Source organism: Vespa velutina, chromosome 12 (genome assembly GCF_912470025.1).
Source record: "Vespa velutina chromosome 12, iVesVel2.1, whole genome shotgun sequence".
Taxonomy (NCBI): domain Eukaryota; kingdom Metazoa; phylum Arthropoda; class Insecta; order Hymenoptera; family Vespidae; genus Vespa; species Vespa velutina.
Genome location: NC_062199.1, coordinates 3,318,207 through 3,336,352, shown reverse-complemented (window position 1 = coordinate 3,336,352; position 18,146 = coordinate 3,318,207). Strand labels below are relative to the sequence as shown.

The 18,146-nt window shown below is 33.0% G+C and overlaps 1 protein-coding gene and 1 long non-coding RNA gene across 3 annotated transcripts in view; one reads left to right on the top strand and one right to left on the bottom strand.

Annotated features, from left to right (window-relative positions):
- LOC124953224 (acid sphingomyelinase-like phosphodiesterase 3b) overlaps positions 1–18,146 on the top strand; it is a 64,118-nt gene that overhangs the window by 43,581 nt on the left and 2,391 nt on the right. The window lies entirely within an intron of this gene.
- Positions 15,444–17,824, bottom strand: LOC124953233. Of its 2 annotated transcripts, none has more exons than XR_007102170.1 (3): positions 17,276–17,824; positions 15,899–15,988; positions 15,444–15,769 (listed from the first exon to the last, which is right to left on the bottom strand). It is a non-coding gene; the product is annotated as an uncharacterized LOC124953233 (long non-coding RNA). The 2 variants fall into 2 exon arrangements; XR_007102171.1 differs by lacking the exon at positions 17,276–17,824 and adding an exon at positions 16,784–16,901.

Below are 18,146 nucleotides of genomic sequence, written 5' to 3'. Positions count from 1 at the left end.
TACTTACATCTATAATACACGGTACACGGATCGAAGAGAGTGACAATCTCAACATACATTCTATCCGTTAGTCGGTATAATCGGATTATTATGTCACGACTTATGCTCGTGCTTGGCTAACGGAAGCGACTGCCACGACGCGTCGGTAGATGGTTTGAAAAGCTTAGCACGTATTAACATTTTTCTGAGGGTGAAAGAGAATGCTTTCTTTTGTCAGTCCTATGCAAAGCTTGAAACTTGCGATAGACGTGGCCTATGAAAGTACACGTTACGACTCCTGTTGCTCTCCAACATTACATATGTATATATATATATATATATATATATATATATGCGTGTAGAAATATACATGAGAAAGAGAAAGAGAGAGAGAGAAAACCGGAGGAGGGTTGAAACGCTTGTCAACATCGTTGGAGAATGAAGAAAACACGTTTGCAATGTTAAACTGCAACGAAAGAGAATACGATCTTATATTCTCTGTGCACACGCTCTGACTCGCCCTTAAAACTCCCTTCTTTTTTCCTTCATTTTCGAACTTTTTTCCGTCCAGGGTTTGCCGGCCAGTCGGCGTGTTGCGGTCGACGACTCCTTCTACATACACGACGGACGTAACATCGCGAGTTTTTTGTACCCTTCATATCCTCTCGTTTTTCTCTCTTTCTCCCTCTCTCCCTCTCTCTCTCTCTCTCTCTTTCTCTTTCTGTATCTCTATTTATCTCTGTCTCTATCCTTCTCATTCTGTCTCTTTCTCGGGGGAACATAGCGTTTTTCTTCAAACCACAGGAGCAGAATGCGATCCGTACACACCTAACGAGTGCGTGTATACGTCAGCAGGCGTTATACGTAGGAACCTAGGTGAAAATCAGTGGACGCTGTTCTGCTATGGTTAGGTGTAGAAACAACTACGAAGTAGAGTTAGCAACGGCTGAAAAAGGTTTATACACTGTGACTGCTCCGTTGGATTTACGTTGCTTTGGTTTATGCCGTTGGACGGGGAAAAAAAAAAAAGGGGGCCACCGACGTGCTTTACTTCTTGCACCCTGTTGGATCTCTCTCACAACAGGAGAGTAAAATGGCGGGCGTTATGTGGACGGCAAGGGAAATACGACTTGTTTTATGTATACACCCGTATTCGCTCGTATCGTTCTCTTAAACTTTCCTTTCCCTTCGATCAGTCTTCTTTTCTTTTCTTTTCTTTTCTTTTTTTTTTTTTTTCTTTTCCTTCCTTCCTTCCTTCCTTCCATCCTTCCTTCCTTACCACCTTTCATTTCATTCTTTCTTTCGTTCTCCTCTTTCTTTATTCTTTCGAGGGAACGACTTTGAGTATTGCACCAGGACCGATTTCATTACGACGATAAAAAGAGATTCCTTTGGTAATGCGTTCTAACGTCAACTGATTCCTTTTAAAAGAACACGAGAAAAAGATGAAGATGTTCGATCGTTGACTATCATTAAAGATTCGACAGGATGGATTTCGGAGAAAGCATCAACGTAAGAGAGTCAGGTATATTGGAAACGAATCGTCGTAGATAGATCCCATCTTCGTTTGTGGCTTTTTCCCTTACTTTTTTAAACGAAAAAAAGAAAAAAAAAAATAGGAAAAAAAAAGAGAGAGAGTGAGAAGAGGGGGAGGGGGACAGAAAGAGAGAGAGAGAGAGAGAGAGAGAGAGATTTGAAAGCTATCTCTTCCTACTGAGATCTAGCTGACAAAGAAAAACTAGACCGCCCGATATATCAGTGCAACGTACCACTATCTTCGAATGCACTCAACGAAATTTTATTTGCCTTGCAAGAGAAATATCGACTTGATACGGCCACGATAAAGTTTCCTTTCTCTGTAGTTCGAGGAAGAATAGAAAAGGGGAATTGTTGCCGGCCGTTTCACGTTTTCATTTTTTGATATGTATATAGTAAGAAAATTCTATTTAAATTGTGAAAGAAAAATATACGACGAATAAGAGGAGGTGAATTCGCTTGCGCGTTTAAGTATTCTCGCGTGAACCCAACGCAATGTGGTCTTTATATATCGGGTCACGCTATTGGAAAAGGGAAACCTATGAGTTTCCTTATGCCTGATCGAAGCATGTCAGCGACGAAGTACTATGGTACTGAAGCCACCGTGAAACGAGAAAGCGGAACCCTTGTGATTTCGTTTTACATTGTGAATAATATACTTTTACTTTCTTTTCTCTCCATCTCTCTCTCTCTCTCTCTCTCTTTCTCTCTCTTTTTCTCTTTCTTTCTCTCTCTTCGATCTATTTTTCTATTTACTATTATTTCTTCGTGCAAAGAACGAAATTCTGAAGCAATACGATAGCAATAACGATAGCACCACCATAAAGAAACCTATAAAAGGTATAAAAGAAAACTATATATTGAATAATTTCGTCACGTTTAAAGTGTACCATCCATTAGATATTAATTTTTATATAATATTATTGATTTTAATTTAAAAAAATGACGACGTTCACGAACGAAATTTTAATCGCTATAATAAAATTCCTAATTATTTTTTCATTTATTTAATAAATAAATTATACTTTCGAATGATAATGATAATAATAATTCGATGTTAATTTTGTTTTTATTTTTATACGATAAATTGATGGATAGATAGATTGGAATGAGACCACTTCCCAATAATGACTTTTTCCTTTCCCTGCGTATAAAAATAAAAATAGCAAAATATTCTCTAGAGAAAATAGTAATATCGTTTTCGCGAACACGTCCCTCCTGTTCTCTTTCTCTGTTCGCTAGACCGTGTTGGTGGATCAATGGAGAACGTGGTAGTAAGTAGCTTTTACATTGTGGTTCCAGCGGTTATGTGTTACGTAGACCTGCTGCCTCAATAGAAAAAGCCATCTCTATACACACTTTTCGCCCAAGCGTTGAAGTCCGAGCAGAGGCGTGGATCGAGCGAGCAAGTCGCCCGGAGAAAAAGCAATGCCGTTTTATGCCCTCTTGCTTGACGAGCACTTAAACTTCCTATATCCAACATCGTCGACTTTTTCATTCATTTTCCGTCTCTCTCTCTCTCTCTCTCTCTCTCTCTCTTTTTTCCCCTTTTTCCTTTTTTCTCTCTCTTTTTTTTTTTTGCTTTCTTTCTTTCTATTTTTCCGTCCCCTCCCCCGTCCATTTCCCAACTAACTCGTACTCTACAATTATCGCATTATTTCGTTGTTGGATAACCCATCGAAATATTCTCGGTATGACGTCATTATCGATTCGTAATTTCACGACATGAAAATATCAAAGTATTCACGTTTCCAATTATGAATCGATATCGTTGCCATTTATTGCATCGCGTACATTTGTTAGCCGCATCCTTCTCGATACTCGCATGGTTTACAAATTGATAGATTTTATTGGGTAAAACGAGTTATATTACATGATGAATGACACCCGTCCAGTATCCTCTTCTATCCTCTCCCCCCCCCCTCCCCTTCCCCTCCCCCTCTCCACCATCACCGAACAGGATCTGTCCGACGATCGATCATCGAAATAACGTTTGCTTGGAAAAATAATTAATCCGCAAGAAATTTCATCGATCCAACGTTAACGTGACGTTTAATGAACATTACCTTTCTTTAAATACAAGGTAGAAATTTTGATTTCGACAATGATTACTTATATTTGTCCATCAAAGAAACATTTAAATCTCTCTCTTTCATATTTTATAAATTAATTCTTAATTCGTTAATTTATAATCAAATAATAATTTCCGACTCGAGATAAATTTTTCTTCGATTTTCTACTTCTAATCATTGAAATTTTCGAATTATTACGAACTCTTAAACAATTAAAGTTGTAATTATCGTCTTTGTTAGTAGAAACGAGGTAACCACGATCAGCGGTACCACTGGCGCGTTGCATCGAATATTTATGGCTATCGTGGACATGCGAAACGCGCTTACATCGCGCGCCGAATCGCATAGTCGCGGTCTATTTCGATCGTAATACCGACCGTCTAAACGATTAATTTGACTCGATATACCGGTGCTATCTCGTAAATGCTCGCTTTCAAGAGAGGCTCCGTGGCTTTATTCGAAACTCTAATAAATCTATCTATCTCTCTCTCTCTCTCTCTCCCCCCTTCCCTCTCCCTTTCTCTCTCGCCCTATCTCTCTTTCTCTCTTTCTATCTCTTTATACAGATTTCGAGTAGATTTTTCCTGACAAATTTAATATTAAAACGTGTTGGAAAGGATAAACAATTAAAAAGTTAAAAAAGAAAGAAAAAACAAAAAGAAAAGAAAGAAAGAAAAAAAGAAAGAAAGAAAGAAGAAAAAAGAAACAATGGAAGCGTCACACTTATTTATCCCTCTTGTCATTTACGAGCAACTAGTTCGTAATGCCTTTCAATTTAATTTCAAACTGCAGGGATCCCGATATAAGATAAGAGAAAGAGAGAGAGAGAGAGAGAGAGAGAGAGAACGAGAGAGAAAGTGAGATATATATATATATAGTTAGATAGATAGATAGGTAGAGAGAGAGAGAGAGAGAGAGAGAGAGAGAGAGAGAGGATGATAGCTTGGCTAATTAATTCACAAGTATTATGTGTCGGTAACGTCGTAAAAGTTTGCCTCGCTCTCGGAGATTGGACCGGTCAAGGAAGGAACGAGAATCGAGGATGAGGATCGAGGACGAGGATGAGGATGAGGATGAGAATGAGGATCGAGGACGAGGACGAGGATGAGAAGGAAAGCGGAAAGTCCGTTTCGCGGCCGCTTCGCAAACTCATTATAAGCAGAATCTCGGTAGCTAGGTAGCTCTCGGGATGTCATTCGTGTTGAACGGAGCAACGGGTTATCGCGTTAACGCTCGTACGGACTATCGATCGGCAGGACGACAAAGTAGCGCCTAGTGGCTCTATACTCGGTCTGTGACACGTGTACAACGTGCAACGCACTAATACCAACGTTCATACCGCATCTACCTGTCCGTCTATTCAGTAACGGTACAACCACTATAACAACTCCTCTCACTTCTCCCACCTCTTTCTGCAAGCCCTGCTACCCTCGTCCGTCCTCTTCAAAGCGATGCCCGCTTTTTTATCGGCTTTTATTGTTCCTGCCACATTCTGCGGAAAAATCCGCGCAGGCTATGCACCGCATCGCTACGAGACTACGATAAAGTGTTGCCTGCGTTCTGTAATTAAAGAGTTCCCCCCTCTATATATCTCGTACAGCAGAAACGTCGAAGTTCGCCGATCGAAATTTTTTTTTCTTTCTCTCTCTCTCTCTCTCTCTCTCTCTCTTTCTCTCTCTTTCGTTCTATTCTTTTTATTTTTTTTTTTTTTTTTTTAAACACTGAAATATCTCACCAAGGAAGTTTCTTAGATCGTTAATTATAATTTATTATCTGCAGATTGGAATGAACTCATGTGCATTAGTTCTAATTAATTATAGACAAAGTCAATGCTCCTTTTGGTTCAACTATTATACATATATACATATGTTCTGTTACTATCGATGTCACTTGCACCCTTCGATCGCGGTGACATAGCCATACGAACGGACAAGTGACATTAGTAACGGACCATATTAGTTGCATGTCACGTGCCACGGTTACACGGGATTTCGAACGAGAGGACCTATCGATATATTCTTCATTGATATCCGAATTAATCGGATACTGAGTAAAGATAATTGGAACATTCCAAAATATTTGAAATTATTTCTACGTTCGTTTTTTTCTCTGTTTTGTTCTTTTCTTTTCTTTTCTTTTCTTTTCTTTTTTTTTTCTTTTTCATTCTTTTCTTTTTTTATGATATTATTATCAAAAATAAAATCATCAATTTTTGTTATGATAGAAAACAGATGAAATGTTATTTATAAATTCTTAATTTATAAATATCGTTTAGAGCAAGAGTGAGATCTGGAAAATACAACATCTTCGTTGATATAAAAATATACATGGAGCATAACAAATGGATATTATTGCATTTTTTTTTTTTTTTCTGAGAAAATTTATCACAAATGATTTCATTAGATTATTAAAATATAATTTTTACATTACATGAGATATGAACGAATTATATCAATTACTTTAGTGCGTTACACTACGATTCAGTCTTAAATCTCATATTCTAAAAAAAAAAAAAAATAATAACCTTAAAATTAACAATGTCCATGCAAGGAGCCATAAACATAAAAACACATTAATCCATGCAAAACCCAATATGCTTTAAAAATTCACGTTGTAATAAATAAATTAATTTTATTCCGGGCTCACTGACATACATAAGTATTTTACAACGAGATGATATTAAATCATTTTTCATTAACGGGAAAACATCGCAGCGCAATTTTATTCAAGATAAAGTGCATATCTGAAACAAACATAAACAACAATTATCAATTTGATTAAAAAAAATATTACTGCGTGTTATTACCATAGTAATATCATTTAATTATATAGGTATACGACTTAAATCGTTTAAAATTAAAATAACAATTATTAAACATTTACAGATGTATATCGAATTGTTAATAAAACAATCAAAGTAAATGATTTTATCGAATAGTCATTGATTAAATGCGTAATGAAAGTATAGCTTCTAGTTACCGTCGCTAATAATAATTTCTAATAATTAGTATACATATTTATATTAAAAAAAAAAAAAAAAAAAAAAAAAAAAAAACAGCCACTCAGGTGCTAAAATACGCGAAAAATAAATACCACTGTCCTTGTCTGATCCAACGTAGTTCACTTGAAACATAAAAGAAAAAAGACAAATTAGTTGTGTGACTTTTATTATATATTTTTTAATACTTAAAAAAAAAAAACTAAATAAGTTGAACGTGCTGCCAGATGCATTTTTTTATTCCCTATCTAACCACACTGTTCCATGCTATAACGTAAATATAAATAAATTTTTGAATAAAAATTCAACGGATCTCGAAGTTTTCTAAAAAAAATGTATGCAATTTTCTAGACGTATTTAATGCGATATTATTTAATCAAGAAAATCTATGGAATGTTTAATTAAAAAATAAAGAAGTTAATAAATCTGAAAGTTATATATATATATATATTTTTTTTTTAATAAAATATCCGATTAAAAATAAATAAAAAATGTGATCGATATTACAAAAGAAAAGTTTAATTAATTGAAACATATTAATAATATAATAAGAATGAACTTTATATTATTTTTAAACAATATGATTAACGACAATTCTATTTAGAATCTATCCTAACTTTCGTATCTTCTGATAGATTGAGACACATATTTTACGTGTCAGGGAAATAAAATGTATCATCATTTTTAATTATAGTCGTTAAATAAAGACGAAAAAGTAATTTAGTGGTACGAAAGAATAGAGAAAGAATGTCATGAGATCACAAGCCATTTTCAAGTTTCATCATTGAAAATGATATGTCAGCGATAGTTACCCACTTCAGCTACAGTTTGTGGAGGCCTCTTCAGCATATAGCCTCTTCTACGTTCATGTTATAAGCAATAAAAAAGAGCATTCACTACTAGAATTATTTACTATTAAAAGAAATAAAAATAAAAAAAATATTATACATTCCGTAAATATCTCAGTTTCAGTATTTAAGATGATCAAAGAATTCGAGAATTTCATTGATCGTATAAACGAATACATTCATTCGAATGCTCCAGGAAAAATTTATTCTAACTCTTATGAATCTATTACAAGCTAGAATTAATTCTTCGTACATTAAGATTCAATGATTCGATCAAAAAGAAAAAATATATAATATGTATAAAATTTTGACTTTGTTCGCAGATAAACGAATGACTAATTAGTATAGTGCGAAGTGTCAATGTATTTAAAATTAAATATCCGACACGTTCTAAAATCTTTGCAAATTTAATAAGTATTATTTTCTCAAAGATTTTTAAGTCATCTAATAGAGATCTAATTAGAAGATTATGGATTGGCTATGAGATAAATTAAATAAATACATTGCGAAATATATTTAAGTCTCGTAAACATTCCGTTTAAATCCGGTGGCATACGTCTTACCCGATTCCTACCTGGTTAAAATTAAATACACATTCACGCAGAAGTATGCTACATGTCTATCTACATTTATATTTAAAAATAGCAATTCCAACATATACACTTCACTGTTCTCTCACATAACGCTACTACGCAAAAGTCTAAAATAGAGAATATGCCCCGGAGCGTCTCCAACAATCTACCTCAAACGCATCTAATTCTTTACTATTTAAAAGTACGTATCAATTGCTCTAATTGATTTTAATGGCTAATGATTATTGCGTAGATGACTAAAACAAAACAGACCAATATATACTAGTATGATATATATATATATATAGATACTAGTAATATGAGAGTATTTTAAAAGATTCACTAAATATGGTAGATCTATTAGACAAAACGATAGTAAAAATATATTATGTTTAATACGGTATGTAATAATTTAGAAATTATCGCGAAACAATGCGTATTCTACAACCTAAAACGCATACATACAGGTGCAATGTACAACGTGCATAATCACTAATGCAATGACAGCCGCCAATAAGGGAAGCTTAAAACTAAATCCATAGTAATAGTTTCTTAACCAAACGAGAAACACCTGGGTACACGCATAGAAGAGAACGCAAGAAGTATGTAGTGAAGGGTGTGGTGGAAGGAGATGGAAATTAATTCATTAGAAGCTGAAAATCTTGATCTAAAAATTGATTAACTTAGTCTAAGGCCTACGTACTATAATTCTACTAATCTCTTTGTTTATTCAGTAATAATTCTACTTGACATTTTTCTTTCAAAAGCAAACATCCTGTTGAAACATTCTCTCTATCATCAAAATTAATTAAATATTTGAATTATTTTTCATGCAAGAATAATCAAAAAATCTTGGGTGGGCTCTTTCTACAAGTATTCCCTTTAATTAATTAAAATTATACTTCCTCGCTTGTAGTCCAAGATTTACATGTCCCCGTATTTCTTCTTGTCTATTTTCTCTATATATTAAAAGGTTCACGTTTTCATGTTAATTCAGAACTACATTACAAAATATATTAATCATCCGACATTAAAGCTAATATATACAATTTACATATATAATTAAGTAATATGAATTATTAATATTACTAAATTAGGAAGAACAAGAAGATGCTATTCTAAGAGCTAAGAAATAGAAGCATAAATAAACATAAAGAACAATAAATAAACAGTGAAAAACATATAGGAAGACAAATGTACCACAAGAGAATATATTTATAAGAGAAATTACTGACGATTGTGCTCGTCAATATTTCATTTCAAAAATTACAACCAGCAACCCCGTGTCGATTTGGACATTTTGTCCATGACATGTAGGTACCGGAGGAACTTTAATTTCTTCACTCACTACTTGCGAAGTTCTGCGATGGCTCCAAAACACTCCTCCGCGTTGTAATTGAGGTAAGTCGATTTCAAACTTGGTTGAAATCATTGTAGACTTGTAATGATGACTTGAAAAAAGACTAAATACAAAAATATTATTAGAATTATTGTAAGAAAAAGATTGTCTAGTTATTTACTATAAAATACGTAAATATATTTACCTATAGTCTCGTATAGAAAAATGTATTATCATAATCGATGATGCACTGACTCAAATACGCGATAAATATTTATTGATTACAAAACGACACTGAATTTAATTCGCGAAAAATTATTTTTCATTTACAATACTCAGTCTGTGTAATTGTTAAAAAAGAAAATTAAACTTTGAACGAATAAACACTGATTCTTTGATTAAGTCTACATTAATATACATATTTCTAAAACTTGACAAAAATCACGAGAAGCGTAAAAATTATTCTTAACGAACGACACCGACTCTAATACACTACTTTTCTCATTTGTAAAACTCAATTTTTTTATTGCTTCGTACATGATTGCAATGATATTCTGTAAAAAGAGAAAAAACAAAATAATTATTATCTCTATTGAGAATAGAAATCGTAAAATCGTTCGATATATTTAAAAATTAACTTACTTGTGTTTTTGCAAATTCTACGACGATTCGTATGTTCGAGAATGATGTCGAATGAATGTAGAAAAATGATGAATAAGAAAAATACACCATTTTTTCCTTCTAAAACTCTACTATCAGAACGTAAAATATCTTAAGATCTGAAAATTGTTTCAACATTAATAATATGATATATAACGTGTGCGTGAGTAAGTGTTTACATGTGTATGCAAAAAGAAAAAAAAAACAAAGCCTATGTATGTGTACGTGTTCATATAGATACATATATAACATACTACATATCATGATCCTAGGTAATTAACTATGAAATATTAACGCCGCCAGCAGCTTAAAAGCTAAAGAAAAGATATTGATATTACAAAAATACAATTGTAAATGTCGAGAAAGAAAAATCCAGATTGGAGACTTCCTTTACTTCTCTGGGATAAAAATGTTCTTTTCTTTTATAGCTTTTGAACGGGACGTTGTACCAATTTGCGAATATTCAAACATAGAAAACACGTGTTTTCCTATCGATTGGTATATAGGTTATATATATATATATATATATATATATATATATATATATAACAATTTTATATATATCGATTTAATATATTGGTTATGTACGTATATCAAATTTAATATGTAGTATATACGTACGTATATGTACACGCATACGTATGCATAGGCTCTCTCTTTCCCATATTGACATAGAAGAACACATTTAAACATACACTATATATTCTATCATTAATATTTGAACAATTTTCAGATAGCAAAATATTATACGGCCAAGTCGAATTGAAGAGAAAAATACTTAGTACGTCCTTTATATAATCCATCACTATACTGATCGTTCATTCTTTTTCATCTTGCATCATTCAGGAGCTGACTCTAATCGTGACAGGATCAACGACGACTGAAGTAAGTCAATTATCGAACCGAAGCTTGGAAATACATTTTTATCGACGTCTTTTTATCGATAACATTTATCGATCGTACGATTATAAATAAATACAATCCATTCGATCTTTAACCCTACATTTTTTTCTTCCATTTTCAGTCTTGATTTAGCAGACATTCTATTTCTAGCATTCATTTTATTCGTTTCAACTCGAAAATTAATGATTACGATAGCTTGAATATCGAAATATCGTACATTTAACATTTCTATATTTTTCCAATAATAGATCGAAATATTTCTTATTATCTGTTCAGCCATATCGAAAACAGACGTGTTTTGCGCATGCGCTTGCGAATCTTTTTAACATAAAGAACGACCATATTGAAATCGTTCGAATTGACAGGTTGATCGGAATCATCGCCGTTCTCATAATTAAAGGTACTTTGCATATTATTTTTAATGTACAGTATCCTCCTATATGCCGATCGATATGAAACAACGCGTTTTACATGTGTGAGTATTAGCAAATCGGTACATCCGCCCGTTCAAGAACTACAAAGGAAAAGAAAATTTTTATCCCAGTGAGGCAAGGGTAAGTCACCAATCTGCTTTCCTTTCTCGATATTTCCGATCGTAATTTTCGTGATATCCATACTTTTTCTCCGGCTTTTAAGCTGCTGGCGTTAATATTTTATAGTCATTTACTCAGGATCATGATATGTAATATGTTATATATGTATCTATATGAACACGTACACATACATAGGCTTTGTTTTTTTTTTTCTTTTTGCATACACATGTAAACACTTACTCACGCACACGTTATATATCATATTATTAATGTTGAAACAATTTTCAGATCTTAAGATATTTTACGTTCTGATAGTAGAGTTTTAGAAGGAAAAAATGGTGTATTTTTCTTATTCATCATTTTTCTACATTCATTCGACATCATTCTCGAACATACGAATCGTCGTAGAATTTGCAAAAACACAAGTAAGTTAATTTTTAAATATATCGAACGATTTTACGATTTCTATTCTCAATAGAGATAATAATTATTTTGTTTTTTCTCTTTTTACAGAATATCATTGCAATCATGTGCGAAGCAATAAAAAAATTGAGTTTTACAAATGAGAAAAGTAGTGTATTAGAGTCAGTGTCGTTCGTTAAGAATAATTTTTACGCTTCTCGTGATTTTTGTCAAGTTTTAGAAATATGTATATTAATGTAGACTTAATCAAAGAATCAGTGTTTATTCGTTCAAAGTTTAATTTTCTTTTTTAACAATTACACAGACTGAGTATTGTAAATGAAAAATAATTTTTCGCGAATTAAATTCAGTGTCGTTTTGTAATCAATAAATATTTATCGCGTATTTGAGTCAGTGCATCATCGATTATGATAATACATTTTTCTATACGAGACTATAGGTAAATATATTTACGTATTTTATAGTAAATAACTAGACAATCTTTTTCTTACAATAATTCTAATAATATTTTTGTATTTAGTCTTTTTTCAAGTCATCATTACAAGTCTACAATGATTTCAACCAAGTTTGAAATCGACTTACCTCAATTACAACGCGGAGGAGTGTTTTGGAGCCATCGCAGAACTTCGCAAGTAGTGAGTGAAGAAATTAAAGTTCCTCCGGTACCTACATGTCATGGACAAAATGTCCAAATCGACACGGGGTTGCTGGTTGTAATTTTTGAAATGAAATATTGACGAGCACAATCGTCAGTAATTTCTCTTATAAATATATTCTCTTGTGGTACATTTGTCTTCCTATATGTTTTCCACTGTTTATTTATTATGCATGCTTCTATTTTTTTAACTCAGGATAGGGTCTTCTTGTTCTTCCTCACTTAGTAATATTAATAATTCATATTACTTAATCATATATGTACATTGTATATATTAGCTTTAATGTAGGACTATTAATATGTTTTGTAAAGTAGTTCTGAATTAACATGAAAACGCGAACCTTTTAATATATAGAGAAAATAGACAAGAAGAAATACGCGACATGTAGATCTTGGATAACAAACGATAAAGTATGATTTTAATTAATTAAAGGGAAGAACTTCTAGAAAGAGGCCTCCCGAGATTTTTTAATTATTCTTGCATGAGAAAATAATTCATAAAACTAATTCATAAATATTTTGTGAATCTTTTAAAATACTCTCATAATACTAGTATGTATATATATCATACTAGTATATATTGGTATGTTTTGTTTTAATCATCTACGTAATAATCATTAGCCATTAAAGTCTATTAGAGCAATTGATACATACTTCTAAACAGTAAAGAATTAGATGCGTTTGACGTAGATTGTTGGAGACGCCCCGGGGCATATTCTCTATTTTAGACTTTTGCGTAGTAGCGTTATGTGAGAGAACAGTGAAGTGTATATGTTGGAATTGCTATTTTTAAATATAAATGTAGGTAGACATGTAGCATACTTCTTCGTGAATGTGTATTTAATTTTAACCAGGTAGGAATTGGGTAAGACGTATGCCACCGGATTTAAACGAAATGTTTACGAGACTTAAATATATTTCGCAATGTATTTATTTAATTTATCTCATAGCCAATCCATAATCTTCTAATTAGATCTCTATTAGATGACTTAAAAATCTTTGAGAAAATAATACTTATTAAATTTGCAAAGATTTTAGAACGTGTCGGATATTTAATTTTAAATACATTGACACTTCGCACTATACTAATTAGTCATTCGTTTATCTGCGAACAAAGTCAAAATTTTATACATATTATATATTTTTTCCTTTTGATCGAATAATTGAATCTTAACGAAGATCTTAGATGATTTTATCACGTTGGCATTTACGATATTTGTCGAAGTAATCTATAAGATGCACAAACCTTCAATTTAATTAAAGTGAGAAAAGTTTATAACCACATTTAAAAATTTGTTCTTCTATTAATGTAAAATCATTAATTAATTATCTACAGTATATAAATATATCTCTTGAATGTAAACAAATTTTAATGTATTTATTTTTCTTTTTTTTTTGTTTTTTGTTTTCTTGGTTATTATATTTGTTCTCTAATTAATTCATCTCATATATTCATTTGTCATTCTAACGCGTAAAAATAATCACGTATTTTTATTATTATTGAAATAAGATGTTGGATTAACAAATTTTTATTTATTTTTCTCGTCGTTCTATGTTATAATAGTAAAGTAACGAAAATAAAAGATTGTTTATTAATAAGGGAAATATAAAATAAAAAATAAATAAATAAATGATTAGATAATAGAGTGCATCTCTACTGTACGGTGGATTGTTTCATTGTGTGTATGTTGCATTTTTAATCGCTTGCACGTATTGCTTGTTTATTCATTGTAACATTATATAGTAATATTACATTACTAATACAATTTTCCTTGTTTCATATGATCATCGAGTGACATACTATCACGATCAATTAAAATCATTTTTTTTTTCTTTTTTTTTTTTCCAAATTTCCAATATGAGTTTATATTTATCTCTTGAATGATTTAATACTATATATATATATATATATATATATATATATATATATATATATATAGTATTAAATGATTTGTAGATTTTTGTATGCAGATACTGGTACTGATTTAATTTAGAATCATATTTTTTTTATATCGATACTAAAATTACATTCCATAGTTGACGGAGATATATACGAAAAAAGTAATAATTTGTTTTAGTGTACTTCTTGAATGTACCATCTTATTTAAAGGGTTGCTTACGTTTACGAGCTACTCGAATAACAAAAACTGCCAACAGACAGATGAACGAACAGAAACGAACGAACGCACAGAATAGTAAAGACCGAGAGTCTCAACGTTCTCGACCCCAAGAACGTGCTCACCGCTAGAAATATCATGAAAGAATCTCTCTCTCTCTCTCTCTCTCTCTCTTTCTCCCTTCTCTTTCTTCTTCTTTTTTCTCCACTTTCTTTTCTTTTCTTTTTTTTTTCTTTTTTTTACATTATAACAATATCTTCTTATAGTGGAAGAAAGCAAAAAGTTCGAAAGGGGAAGTTATAATGAAATGAAGTTTATGCGGAAATAAATAGGTACGGACAGTAACTACGGATTACGCACAGTCCATCTCAATTTGCCAAGAACTTTATTACAACGTACAATACGAGGTAAAAACTTACCTTCGTATTAAACCTCGTTGGACATACTGTACCTTGTTGTCCCTTAACGACTTTGAGAAAAATTAATTAATATACTTCGTTTAATATTTTTGGAGACATTATACATATATATATATATATATAATTTTATAATTATGTATTATAAATATAATATAAATTAATTATAAATATAATATAAATTAATTATAAATATAATATTAATATGTATATTATAAAAATGTATATATGTATATAATTTTATATATATATATATATTTTATATAAATTGTATACATTATGTAAATATATATATATATATATATATATATATATATATATATATATTTATGTTCAAGTAAATTGAATAAGAAAGCGTAATACCTCGAAAGGTTTCTCGCAAGATCCTTAAATGTTCTATATTGAAAGGAAATATAAAGAGCAAGATGAAGAAGAAGAAGAAGAAGAAGGAGTTTAAGGAAGATGGAAGGAAAGAGAAAGAGATCTTAGCGGCACTTCTCCGCTTCGAAGATTATTGCGTTTGCGGAAGAGCTTTTGGTCGACGTAGAAGACACTCTCTGGCTCCTTTCAAAATGTAAAGATGGTCAAGTGTGATTCTTCTTCTTTAGATCGAAGCGCAATAAGCGCAGCTGCGTTCGTAGCGCGAGAAACGAGGTCGATATGCGCCATCCTCCTCATGTAACCAGATTCCTCGAGTTCGGGTGCACGTTTTCAATATCTTCGGTTGGTACGTCGTACGAAGTAATTCGACACCGTCGTCACCAGACCAAGCCCGTTGGCATGGCGATAGGTATCGATATTTTCTCTTAGTATAGGTATTTTCGTAATATGAACGAATGATACTCACGCAAACTCTCGCAAGCTCGTGACTTTTGTCATTTTCTTTTTCCTTCCTCTTTTCTTTTTCCCCTCGCCAGGGCCCCTCCTCTCGCCCCACCTACATCACCGTATACTTTTATATAGTTTAAATAAATAAGCAGTTACTTTAAACGAGCAATGACATAAACCTCTTTTTCTTTTCTCTCTCTCTCTCTCTCTCTCTCTCTCTCTCTCTCTCTTTTCCTCTTTTTTTTCCTTTTACTCCTCTTTCCTCCCTCGTTAAACGCTTTAAACCTCCAACTGAATTCGATCGAAATTGGAAAAGAGATCGATCGATCGATCGATCGATAGGGCAAATCGAATAAAGAAAAAAATCAAAAACCTTTCGACATATTCCATTCACATGTGAATAATCGGATGTAGTCCTCTAAAGCCCGCAATTTTTCGATATACATATACCGTAAATTTTGCAGAAGCTCAATGGACCATTCAATGCGATGGTATTTTGAAAAGAATTCCTATCGGTATTTGACTTCCCATACGAGAAAAGAAAAATATAAATGCGTTAATGTTCTCGAAAGCGACGTTATGCCATTTTATATGGATACGGGATACGGTTCTCCTTTGAGCTAGATATTATGGGCTCTTGCATTATTATGGATACCGTCAATATCCATAGAATCTTTCATATATGACCTAGAAATTTAAATTCACGAGCCTCCTTCCCGTTGGTATTGCCAACTTCAAAGAGATAGAAGAACGACGTAAAGGTAGGAACGGCGTTGTTCAAAGTATTCATAATTAAAGTAAATTCATAATTTCTCGTCATAACTCTCGGCTTTAGTAATTTCACATCACGTTTTGAATTAGTTCCACTGTTACGTCTACCTTTTCTCTTTCTTCTTGTTCTTACCTTGCGTCTTTCCTTATTTTAATCGCGATAATGGCGGCTCTCCTTCCGCTCTGAATATCTTATGGAAAATCTCATCGTTCCTACTACCGACAAAACTTATTCCCGTTCCCACTCTTCCTCCTGTCCCTCCCACTCCACCCCCTACGCCCACTACTACCCATCCCTACAAACGACTATCTCCGAAACGCTTTTCCACAAATTGCGAATCGTCACGGCGTGAAGGAATCAAATAATAGAATAAAGAAGAGAAAAGTGGGGCGCCGTGGTGGGGGGAGCAAAAAAAAAGTGCGCGTGGAGGGGGTAGAGAAAAACTGAATCTAGTTTAACTTCGTAAGCTCAATTACGAACTATCCTAATCATCGAAAATATTTCTACACCTGCATATACCGACATCTATTATTTACCTATATATACACATACGAAATGCACTATTACAGTTCATGTACGTTTCGAGTATCATTAAACCAAGTATAAACTAGAAATATATACTACCTCCAAAGCATCAGCTGCACCGCTAATAATTCCGACGCATATGGACGATGCACTTAATCGCTAACCGATCGTCATTAGTCATTGGGTGGTGAGGGAGGGACCGGGCGAGGAGGAGGGGGGGGGGAGGGGAAGCCGTGCCAATGATCGTTTGGAATTTACGTATAAAGTAGCTCATTCTACGCTTCGATAATCCATTTCGATGATTCCCTCCTCACCGTCCTTTTCCATTTGATTTCCTTGATTAAAAAATTTTCCAATAACGACTCGACCAAAATTAATCACGAAAACCAATTGAAAACGATTCCTAATAACACCGATTGAAAAGTATTATTAACTCTTTTAACTTTTATCGAAGGGAATAACGGGAGGGAGGGACGGTGGGAAGAGGGGAGGGGAGGAGGGCCGGAGGGGGAAGGAATAAACGTCACATTTCCACTCGCCGACTATGTACGTTCGACGTTTGAAAATACGTGCGAAACCGCATCGAAGGGTAAACCATATTCGTATCGCATTGTCGGACTCGAAATTGATTCAGAGAGGCAACACAGCAGGAACATTGCTTACTACCCACTTACACTAGCTATAAATCATCTTCCAACGCGTAACAGACGCGTGCGATCATACGTGACAGACTTGTACAATGCGCTTGCCAGATTGCTTTGGTTCTATATAACTATAACAGAATGTGTCAGTGTGAAAGCGGTTATTATACTATGCCTCTTCCTTTGTTATATAGTACTCGAACATGTACATACCTATCACTCGAACTCGAGATAGTTAAAGAGAAAGGAAGGATTTCGTTAGAGTTGTACAGTCATTCAATTTCAGATAGACGACGATTAGTATCGATTTGCAATAAAGTCTAACAAAG